Below are 13,126 nucleotides of genomic sequence, written 5' to 3' on the forward strand. Positions count from 1 at the left end.
TGGCATTCAGGTACAGCCCAGTCGATGATTATAGCTTGAGTAGATGTGTTCAAATCGGGACAATGTCTAAAATTTGTCCCTATTGCAAGGCCTTGAAATTCAATGGTGAAACAATGGGAATGTGTTGCGCCTCAGGAAAAGTTAAACTTCCTCTATTGGCTGCACCACAGAGCCATTGAAGACTTTCCTTACTGGAATACGTCAGAATCTAAGCGTTTTTTGTCACAAATCAGAAAATACAACTCATGTTTCCAAATGACGTCGTTTGGAGCCCAAATCGAAAATCCAGATCAATTTATGTCTACTTTCAAAGTAAAGGGGCAAATTTATCATAGAGCAGGGTCCCTTCTACCATTCTCAGGCGAGAATCATAAATTTTTACAATTGTACTTCATCAGTGATAGAAATTCTGAATTGAATGCACGTTGCGAAATTTCTCCCAACGTTGAAAGGACAATCGTTTCCCAATTGCAACATCTTTTCCACGAAAATAATAATTTAGTGCGTCTGTTCAAAACAGCCATCGGTTTGATGCCTACTGATACGCATAAAATTGTTATTTCCGCTGACAAAACGCCTCCTGGCCAACATGTGCGTAGATACAATGCTCCAACTATCGACGAAGTGGCAATCGTTATGGTCGGTGATCAGTTTTTACCTCGAGATATTATTCTTCATAAGCGAAACGCTCAGTTGTTAAGAATTGCTGAAACCCATCGATGCTACGATGCCCTACAATATCCTAGCATTTTTTGGGATGGAGCCGACGGCTATCACTTTAATATTAATTTGATGAATCCAGCCACTAACAAAGAAATGAATAAGAAATGCAGTGCAATGCATTATTATTCCTATAGACTAATGATTCGGCAGGATGAAGAAAATTATATTTTAAAATGCCGTGAATTGTTCACCAATTTGTCGTTGATATGTATGCTAAAATTGAATCAGAACTTTTGCTATATATCCGCCTGAATCAAACCAAGCTCCGATCTGAACAATACATTCATTTGCGAGATGCAGTTATAAATGACGGTAATACCACAAACGTTGGAAGATTAACAATTTTACCTTCGTCATATGCTGGCAGTCCCCGTCATATGCATGAATATGCTCAAGATGCTATTGCGTATGTTCGTCTCTATGGTCGTCCAGATTTATTTATTACATTTACATATAATCAATGTTGGGACGATATACTGCAGCTTTTACTCAAGGACAATCGGCGGTTCATAGGCATGACATTACGGCCCGTGTCTTCCGGCAAAAGTTGAAATCACTGATAAACTACATAGTAAAACTTGCAGTGTTTGGGTCAGTGCGATGCTGGATGTACTCAGTGGAATGGCAAAAACGAGGTTTGCCACACGCACATATACTAATCTGGCTACATAAAAAAATTACTTCAAACGAAATTGATGATGTGATTTCCGCTGAAATACCTGATAAAAATGTCGATAAGGGGTTACATGATATTATTGTAAAAATATGATACATGGACCTTGCGGTGCATTGAACGAAAATTCACCATGCATGGCCAAAGGAAGGTGCACAAAGCATATCCTCGACTTTTAGTATCAACACAATTACTGGCAATGATGGTTACCCACAATATAGAAGAAGATCTACTGAAGATGGCGGTAAAACAGCAATAATAAAGAAGCGTAACGGTACCACCATCGAAGTAGATAACCAGTGGTTTGTTCCATATTCCCATTATTATCAAAAACATTAATGCACACTTTAACGTTGAATACTGTAACTCCGTAAAGGTAATCAAATACATATGTAAATACGTCAACAAAGGCAGTGACATGGCAGTTTTTGGCTTGCAGCCCGAAATCAAAGATTTCGACGAAACCGTACAATATCATGCTGGAAGATACATAAGCAGTAATGAAGCTGTTTGGCGAATTCTTTCATTTCCAATACATGAACGTAGTCCAGCTGTTGTTCACTTAGCGGTACATTTACAGAATGGTCAACGTGTTTATTTCTCGGAAACCAACGTGCAACAAAGAGCCTGAATCCACCGGATACAAAATTAACAGCTTTTTTTGCTTTGCAAAAATGATTCTTTTGCAAAAAAAACTGCTGTATACTGAGGGTGCCTTCGTATTACACGTGGAATACTAAAAATAAAGTATTTGAACGTCGAAAACAGGGTAAGTCAGTCGACGGCCAACCTACCATCTTCAAAGATACCACGATAGAAGTCTCTACACCGTTCGCCCCAATCAAACATGAATGCTTCTTTCTACGCCTGCTTTTGGTGAATGTACCCGGTCCGACATCCTTTGAGTATTTGAGAACTGTAAACGGTACTATACATGACACTTACCTTAGCAAGCTCTGAAGTTATTGGAGAATGACCAACACTGGGATAACTGCATCAATGACGCGTGCGAAACATCACCCCAAGTAAAATTCGTGCATTGTTTGGCATCATTTTAACAACTTGCTCTCCATCAGCTCCTACAGAGTTATGGGGAAAATATAAGTCAAAAATGTCCGAAGATATACTCCATCGAAAACAGTTAGAGACGTCAGATATGACTTTTGATTTTACATCAGAAATTCATAACTACACTTTAGTTATTATAGAAGATTTGTGCGTACGTATGGCAAACAACCTCTTCAGGATTTGGGAATGCCTTCACCTAACCGTATCGCTGCTGTTTCGACATGTGTAGAAGTGGATCGTGAACAAAGTTACAGTACGAGTGATCTATTGTCGTATGTACAAAATAACATTTCCAAGTTAACGTCGGAACAAAAAGACATTTATGATACGATAATGCATTGTGTCGATAACAACGTTGGAGAAATTTTCTTTTGGATGCGCCAGGAGGTACTGGTAAAACGTTTGTGATAAAACTGATTCTGGCATCAATTCGATCAAAATAATATAGCGTTGGCAATTGCGTAGTCCGGAATAGCCGCAACATTGCTGCCTGGTGGAAGAACTGCTCATTCCGCTTTGAAATTGCCTCTGAATTTGCGTTCTACAGAAACTCCCACGTGCAATATTTCCAAATCATCTGGATGGGTAAAGTATTGCAGCAATGCAAACTTATTATTTGGGATGAGTGCACAATGGCACACAAAAAATCGCTCGAGGCTCTGGATCAATGCTGAAAGATTTAAGAGGGAAGTCAAAACCCTTTGGCAGCACATTAATATTGCTTGCGGGAGATTTCAGGCAAACATTACCTATAATACCTAGATCAACTCCTGCAGACAAAATGAATGCTTGCCTGAAAAATTCTAATTTATGGGCACACGTTAAAACTATTAAAATTAACTACAAATATGCGTGTCCGATTGCAAAACGATGACTCTGGTCAAACATTTTCAGATCAATTGCTGGCAATTGGAAACGGAAAGCTCCCAGTAGACTCAATTTCAGGACGTATACAACTACCTGCTGATTTCTGTAATTTAGTGACGTCCAAAAATGAATTGATTGAAAAAGTATTTCCGAATATTCTAAAAAATTATAAAAATGATAAATGGCTAAGTGAAAGAGCGATTCTCGCACCCAAAAATACAGACGTCCACGAAATCAACAATATTGTTTTGACCAAGATTCGAGACCAGGCAGTCCTTTACAAATCAGTCGACACAGTTTGGAACCAAATGAAGCGGTTAATTATCCATCTGAATTTTTAAATTCCATAGATCTTTCAGGGTTTCCACCACACGTGCTACAATTAAAAATAGGCGTACCAATAATACTTTTAAGAAATATCAACCCACCAAAGCTTTGCAATGGCACGCGACTTGCCGTAAAAAAAAACAATGGAAACCTAATAGAGGCCACAATCTTGACAGGGCCTTTTGATGGTGAGGCTGTTCTTATTCCTCGCATTCCCATGATTCCAACGGATCTGCTTTTTCAATTTAAAAGATTGCAATTCCCAATTCGATTAGCATTTGCAATCACCATTAACAAAGCTCAAGATCAATCATTAGAAAAATGTATAATACTGATTGTTTTTCCCATGGACAATTGTACGTTGCATGTTCGAGGGTCGGTAAACTGACAATCTATTTATATGCAGCGACAATTGGACAGCGAAGAATGTTGTATATTCGCAAGTTTTTACGCTGTTAATTTGTATTGTATCTATCTATCTATCTATCTATCTATATAAAAACGAGTTGTGTGTATGCAAGTTTGTTTGTTTGTAAAAAGAGCGTTTGCATATGACGTCATTATTAGTACATACGGCTTTGTATATGCACAGACAATGGGAAAGCCAAGAATGTTGTATATTCGCAATTTTTGCGTAGTTTAACTCCTGCAGACGAATGAATGCTTGCCTGAAAATTTTAATTTATGGGCACACGTAAAAATATTAAAATTAACTACAAATATGCGTGTCCGATTGCAAAACGATGACTCTGGTCAAACATTTTCAGATCAATTGCTGGCAATTGGAAACGGAAAGCTCCAGTAGTGGGAAAGCAAAGAATGTTGTATATTCGCAATTTTTACGTAGTTTGAAACACATATATAAATCTATCTATATTCACAGGTGGGACACAGGGACACAACTACAATGACGCGTAACTAATATGGCGCGTAACGACTTACGAGCGCGGGGGGCCTTGAGGGGGCGCGAAGCGCCCCACCAACTAGGTGTTGGGGTGGCGCGCAGCGCCACCCCAACAGCTAGTGGGGAATATAAACGACAACACTCAAAATAAAGCGACCGGGACAAAAGGAATGTTCGAATAGCAATCACCATCAACAAAGCACCGGGACACAAATGACGACCGGGAAACCGGAGTATAAATGACGACCAGGGACATAAGTAAAAAAAAACTAAGAAAACTAAAAAAAAAGGTAAAAACTACAAAAAAACTAAAAAGAAAAAAAATTAAAAACTAATAAAAAAACTAAAAAAGCTAAAAAACTAAAAACTAAAAAAGAAAAAAAAGGAAAAAAAATGAAAAATAAAGGAGAAAAACAAAACTAAAAAAAGAATGTATATACAGACCGGACACCGGGATACAAATGACGACCGGGACACAGGGAATATAAATGACGACCGGGACACAGGGACACAACTACAACTAGGACGCCGGGGGCACAGGGGGATATAAATGACGACCGGGACACCGGGACACAAGGAATATAGATGACGCCCGGGACACTCAAAGAGAAATCACAGACTGGGACACCGGGACACAAATGACGACCAGGACACAGGGAACATAAATGACGACCGGGAAACAGGGACACAACTACAAAGGGGACGCCGGGGGCACAGGGGGATATATAAATGACGACGGCGACACAGGGAATGGTCGATTAGCAATCACCATCAACAAAGCTCAAGGGCAATCATTAGAATCATGAGGTATAGATCTGAATACGGATTGTTTTCCCATGGACCATTATTATGTTGCATGTTTCAAGGGTCGGTAACCTGACAATCTATTTATATGCACAGACAATGGGACAGCAAAGAATGTTGTATATTCGCAAGTTTTACGTAGTTAAAAACTATATATATATATATATATATATATATATATAATTATAAATATATATATATAATATATATATATATATTATATATATATATATATAATATATATATATCTATATTCACAGGTGGGACATAGGGACACAACTACAATGGCGCGTAACTAATATGGCGCGTAACGACTTACCCGCGGGGGGGGGCGAAGCGCCCCCCACCAACTAGGTGTTGGGGTGGCGCGAAGTGCCACCCCAACTGCTAGTAGGATATATAAAAATAAGTTGTTTGTCTGTGTGTTGTTTGTCCGAAGTAGCTCAGTTATATAACTACCTGTGTTGGCGCAGTGGGTTTGACCTTAGCGTGGTAATACGGGACCCAGAGACCGAGCCATGCTGCAGGAATGCACTACAGGGCGACGTAGGGACCTTAGTAGTCAAGAAGTGTCGTTATCCGATACCAATGACAAATACAATAGCTCAGTTGGTAAAGCGTTATGTTCAGGTACTAGGTCCGAGAGGTTCCAGGTTCGAACCTTGGCTTTAACATTAATACAAAAGAAGAAAAAAAAACTAAAAAAGATAAAAACTACAAAAAAAAGTAAAAAAAAAAATGAAAAAACTAAAAATACTAAAAAAAACTAAAAAATGAAAAAGAAAAAAAAAACTAAAAAAAAGGAAAAAAACTGACAAATAAAGGAGAAAAAGAAAACTAAAAAAATAAAAATAAGAATAAAAAAAACTAAAAAAGATAAATGTATTCAAGCCGAAGTAGCTGAGTCGGTACAGCGTTATGTTCCAGGTTCTAGGTCCGAGAAGTTCCAGGTTCGAACCTTGGCTTTAGCATTTATACAAAAGAAGAAAAAAAACTAAAAAACAGGTAAAAACTACTAAAATAACTAAAAAAGCTAAAAAACTAAAAAAAAACTAAAAAAGGTAAAAAACTAAAAACTAAAAACGAAAAAAAAACTTAAAAAGGGAAAAAAACAGCAAAAAATTAAAAAGAAAAAAAAACTAAAAACTGAAAAAGAAAAAAAAACTAAAAAAGGAAAAAACTACAAAAAAAAACTAAAAAGAAAAAGAAAAAAAAAACTAAAAAGCTAAAAAAATAGGTAAAAAACAAAAAAACTAAAAAGAAAAAAAAAGGAAAAAACAAAAAGACACAGGGAATATAAATGACGACCGGGACACTCAATGAGAAATTACAGACTGGGATACCGGGACACAAATGACGACTGGGACGTGTGTGTCGACTGACATCATGTTTGTGTGTCGACTGACGTCATGTTTGTCGACTATAAATGACGACTGGGACACAGGGACACAACTACAATGGGGACGCCAGGGGGCACAGGGGGATATATAAATGACGATGGGGACACAGAGAATGTTTGATTAGCCATCACCATCAACAAAGCTCAAAGGCAATCATTAGAATAATGAGGTATAGATCTGAATACGGATTGTTTTTCCCATGGACAATTATATGTTGCATGTTCAAGAGTCGGTAAACCTGACAATCTGTTTATATGTACAGACAATGGGACAGCGAAGAATGTTGTATATTCGCAAGTTTTACGTAGTTAAAAACATATATATATATATATATATATATATATATATATATATATATATATATATATATATATATATATATATATATATATATATATATCTATCTATATTCACAGGTGGGACACAGGGACACAATTACAATGGCGCGTAACTAATATGACGCGTAACGACTTACGCGCGCGGGGGGGGGGGGGGGGGGCTTGGGGAGGGTAGCGCGAAACGCCCCCACCAACTAGGTGTTGGGGTGGCGCGAAGTGCGTAAGTCGTTACGCGCCATATTAGTTACGCGCCATTGTAGTTGTGTCCCTGTTTCCCACCTGTGAATATATATATATATATATATATATATATATATATATATATATATATATATATATTATATATATATGTATATATATATATATATATATATATATATATATATATATATATATATATATATATATATATATATATATATATATATATATACATATATATATATATATATATATATATATATATATATATATATATATATATATATATATATATATATATATATATATATATATGTTTTTAACTACGTAAAACTTGCGAATATACAACATTCTTCGCTGTCCCATTGTCTGTACACGGTCGTCATTTATATTCCCTGTGTCCAGGTTTTTAGTTTTCTTTTTCTCCTTTTTTTTCGGTTTTTTTCCTTTTTTTCTTTTCCAGCTTTTTGTTTTTTTAGTTTTTTTATTAGTTTTAGTTTTTTTTCTTTTTAGTTTTTTTTGTAGTTTTTACCTCTATTTAGTTTTTTCTTTTTTAGTTTTTAGTTTTTTACCTTTTTTTAGTTTTTTTTAGTTTTGTAGCTGTTTTAGTTTTTTTAGTATTTTCTTTTTTTTGTAGTTTTTACCTTTTTTAGTTTTTTCTTCTTTTGTATTAATGCCCTCGGCTGTTGCCATTGTAGGTTCTTCAGTCATTTTACAATTAAGCATTTTTCCGTCCACGATCTTCTTACAATTAAAAGTTTGTCTTTGAACGATTTTCTTAAATACCTTTAATGACGTCATCGTCATAACAAACATGACGACAACTAACTTCATGACGACATGATGATATGACGTCATTTGACAGACATAACCCACAGACAACTTATTTTTATATATATAGATATACTAGCTGTTGGGGTTGCTTCGCGCCCACCCCAAGCCCCCCCTCCTGCACGCGTAAGTCGTTACGCGCCATATTAGTTACGCACCATTGTAGTTGTGTCCCTGTGTCCCACCTGTGAATATATATATATATATATATATATATATATATATATATATATATATATATATATATATATATATATATATATATATATATATATATATATATATATATATATATATATATATATATATATATATATATATAGGTTCTCGAACATAGGTTCGAGAAATGTTGTTGCAGCGCCATTTATTTTGAATTGTGTTTCTAACTGAGCGGATTTTTTTTAAAATTAGCCACATGGTAAAGATGAATTCTATAATTGTTTAGTTCATTCAGGTTTTTTGCAATGTTTTAATATTTGTGATTTGGTAAAATTTATTATATTTAGTTTACCTATTGTTGCTAAAAAGAGGGATATATTAACAGGATAAGCTTGTTTTGGTGTTACTTGGTTGTTTTACATTTGGTGTTTTTTTTCTTTCATAGGCATGTATTTTGGGAGTGATACCTGACACGGGGATGCCATGGATATTCTGTGGTAGCCACAACACTTGGCTGGGTAGAGAATTTAAAGTGGCGAAACCCTATATAGGCCAATGTATTCTCCTGATGAGCCCGTGTGTTGGGTTGTTGCCTCTGAATTATTTGTCTTTATTATTTTTTCTATTGTTTGGTAAATGACGACTTATACTTATTGACGACATGACTGCCTGTCCATGGATTATTCTTTATGGTTGATTGTGTATGGCTATGCTGTTTGACCTATGTGATTGTATGGATGAGTAGGGTTAAGACCTCATTCAAGTGCTGGTCTATATTAATCACTAATTTAGGAAAACAGTCTTTCATTTTCTCCTTCTGTCTCTCTCTCTCTTTTTTTTTTCTTTTTTTTTTGTGTGTTTGTGCTGTTGCATTGGTGGCTTCTCTTTTCATGATATATATATATATATATATATATATATATATATATATATATATATATATATATATATATATATATATATATATATATATATATATGTATATATATATATATATATATATATATATATATATATATATATATATATATATATATATATATATATATATATATATATATATATATATATATATATATATATATTTTTAACTACGTAAAACTTGCAAATATACAACATTCTTGGCTGTCCCATTATATGTGCATATAAATAGATTGTTTGGTTTACCGACTCTTGAACATGCAACATATAATTGTCCATGGGAAAAACAATCTGTATTCAGATCTATACCTCATTATTCTAATGATTGCCCTTGAGCTTTGCTGATGGTGATTGCTAATCGAACATTCCCTGTGTCCCCGTCGCCATTTATATATCCCCCTGTGCCCCCCGGCGTCCCCGTTGTAGTTGTTTCCCTGTGTCCCGGTCGTCATTTGTGTCCCGGTGTCCCAGTCTGTAATTTCTCTTTGAGTGTCGCGGTCGTCATTTTCTCTTTGAGTGTCTTGGTCGTCATTTATATTCCCTGTGCCCCGGTCGTCATTTGTGTCCTGGTGCTTTGTTGATGGTGATTGCTAATCGAATATTCCTTGTGTCCCGGTCGCTTTCTCTCTGAGTGTCCCGGTCTTAATTTATATTCCCTATGTCCCGATGTCCCGGTCGTCATTTGTGTCACGATGTCCCGGTTTGTAATTTGGTCAGTCGACAAACATGACGTCACTCGACAGACACACAGACAACTTATTTTTATAGTAGATAGATTAAAACAAGTTTTTTTCAACTGAAAGTAAGGAGCAGCTTGAAAGTTAAAGTGAACAGAAATTATTCTCTTTGTAAGGAGGGCTACCCTCTCCTCATCCTCTTGCTCGTTACATCAACAAGAAAATCACTTTTTTCGCATCTGGGATCCTTCTCTTGTTTTTCTTCTTCTTCTTTTTCTCCAAGAAAGACCATGTTCGACGTGGGGCCTTAAAATTTTAAAAGAGGTCTTATTTGATAAAAATCTTGCCCAAATCAATTTCGCCCAAAAAGGGTCAAAATTCTAGAAAAAGTGAAGTTTAATAGAGCCAATAAATTCTCCATGGTTTAAAGCCCTATCAGACGATCTTGAGCCGCCTCCTCTTGTTTTGAATGATGGCTCTGCACTATGACGCCAAAGTCGAAGTGAGCACCATATAAATAAGTAGATGGTGCAATCAGTATTGCGGTGAATGCCAAGGTTTTTGATAAATTGTCTGTAAATGATGGCCTTTTTAAGTAATTACTTAAACAAGTTTTCAGAAAAAGACACTTTTGAAGCGAAGTCCTATAATAATTCAAATTCGTATTCACCAAACAGTTACAAATGAAAATTAATTGAAATTGGAAAACGAACAGAAACTAAAACAAATGACCATATCAAACACAAAGGTAAGAGATACTGATATAGACGAATAAATAAATCTTCAAATGAGAAAAAATTAAGTTGAATATTCAAGTCATACTTAAAATGAACGAAAATTACTTAAAGAAGGAGTTTAGCCACTACCCCTTCCTCCTCCTCTAACCGTAAAAGTTCTAAAGCCTAGTTTGTCATTTGTGGTTAATTGACAACTACCTGTATTATGAATCGTATTCTTGGGTTTTCAAACCATCGACGATAAATAAAAAATAAACGTCTTTAATAATCAAGATGACCGGAAAGAACTATTGAAGATAAACTGAATATTTGATATTTAATTATATTAATCCTTAAAACCCAGTAATGCAAGATTTGTTTCCCGTCTTTTATATTTCAAAAATTATAAGTATTATATAGTGGCTCATTTGCCACTTGGTGCACTCCAGATACTTTTTGTTAGCTAGAAAAACGTTACAAAGATAAGAAGAATCGACTCCCACATACAGCCAATTTTTTTTATAATAACCTACAAGCTGTCCGTTGATTTTGAATTAAAATCAGGTAGTTGTGGGCAGCAAGCCATGACTAACTGTAGAAAAAGCCAATATTGATAGTCCAAGTAAGTGAGAGGCAAATCTGGCATAAGCTCTTTTTAGGATTGTATGAAAATGATTTGAAAGAACCTACGGTCATGAGGAATTTTATTCGATCATTGTAAATTCAGACATGCTGGAGAAAAAGATCTTCCAGTCTGTAAAAGTGGTTACTTGGTATGGAAAAAAAAAAAAAACAAACTACTTTTTACCTATTTTTGCAGACAAAATAGATATAGTTGCTTCTTTTCCCTTTTTTTTCATTCAGTCTTACAAATTCACCTTTTAAACATCTTATATCAGCACCTCTATTTGGAGGGACTCTCTAACAAAATTTTCTATTTCATATTCACTTTCTGGTCACTTTTCGTAGTTCAGTTATTCATTGCACAAGGATTTGCCAAGCAATGTAAGAAAGAGAAATTCCCCTGGGTATAATTACTATTGAACGTGACATTGTCAGGCTATGAAGGAATTAACGTAAACAATTGCCTAACAGTGAAATAATTTGAGAAAAAGCATCCGTATGCTATGAAATATGAGAAAAAATATAAAACATCAGGGGAACTTATTAGCAAGGGGGTGTTGACTGATGCAAAGGCATAGAGATTCTGTCATTTTGGCGTAAAAATGTATGCTAAGAAAAAGACGGATGGTAACAAATAACAATAAAAAACCCTATTTGATAGTAAGCCTTTGGAGAGTCATTAAAATATTATTTTAAAGGTGGTTGAAACTTATTTTGGAAGGGTTACCGTGGGCAACGTTATGGAGAAAGTCATAAAGCATTCTAAATATCAAGTAATAAGTACTTTCCTAATTCTTACTTAAGTATAATATCAGTACTGCAACAAGTACTTCCAAATTTTTACTTCAAGTACTTCAAGTATTTGTTTTATATATATATATATAAATATAATATATATATATATATATATATATATATATATATATATATATATATATATATATATAAATTATATATATATATATATATATATATATATATATATATATATATATATATATATATATATATATATATATATATATATATATATATATATATATATATATATATATATATATATATACATATAAGATAAGATTTATTTGCAAAAAAAGCCTGCAGGCCATAGCAAACACATACAACTTTAAACAAGCACCTAATTACAAACAACTTAAACAAGCAAACAAACTTTCAAACACTTTATGAATTCAGAAACACCCGTAAATAAACTCTTACCAAGCTAACTCCTCAAACATGATTCCCTATGCTTAATCCCTAACCGAAGAAACTTACACAACTGTTTAATAGCATATCCATTCCTCTCAGCCATTCGCTCCTTTAACCAGCATTCACTCCCCAACACTCGTCCAAAACATTCCTTCCGCAACTCAGACAGCTCTTCACACTCGGATACAAAATGAACTAAATTTTCATTCCCCCCGCCACACATAGGGCAAAAGTAGGGGCCTGTCTCCTGCCTAAACTTTCCCAAATATTTCCTTCTGATACCTAAATCTAAACTATCTCCTCTTAGCAGCAACAAATTTCTTCAAGTCCTCCCTACTCAACCCAAACTTAAAATAAACTTCCGCTCCCCAACACTCTTTAGCTTGGGAGTAAAACCTCAAAGAAACCGATTGGTCCTTTTGAGTTTGCCACTCTTGGATTTCTTGGTCGTTTAGGATTCGCTGAACTTCCTTCCATACTGAAACGCTTCCATCCACTGGTCCTTTACCTTCATTCCACATCTCTGAAAGGCCTGAAATGTCCAGAATTTTCTTGACCTGATTTGCCCACGAATCCTGTCCACCCTCCTTCAAACTCTCCAAATACGCTGACTTAAGAAGCCGAACTCCAGGTAGTCTAATTATTTTCTCTCAATATTTCACCATTTTAACCAATCTACCACTC

The 13,126-nt window shown here is 35.0% G+C and overlaps 1 protein-coding gene across 1 annotated transcript in view; it reads right to left on the reverse strand.

Moving 5' to 3' along the window:
- The window catches only part of LOC136034175 (interaptin-like), a 442,249-nt gene that overhangs the window by 65,996 nt on the left and 363,127 nt on the right, over window positions 1-13,126 (reverse strand). The window lies entirely within an intron of this gene.

The sequence above is a fragment of the Artemia franciscana genome, chromosome 12 (genome assembly GCF_032884065.1).
Source record: "Artemia franciscana chromosome 12, ASM3288406v1, whole genome shotgun sequence".
In the NCBI taxonomy this organism is placed as follows: Eukaryota; Metazoa; Arthropoda; class Branchiopoda; order Anostraca; family Artemiidae; genus Artemia; species Artemia franciscana.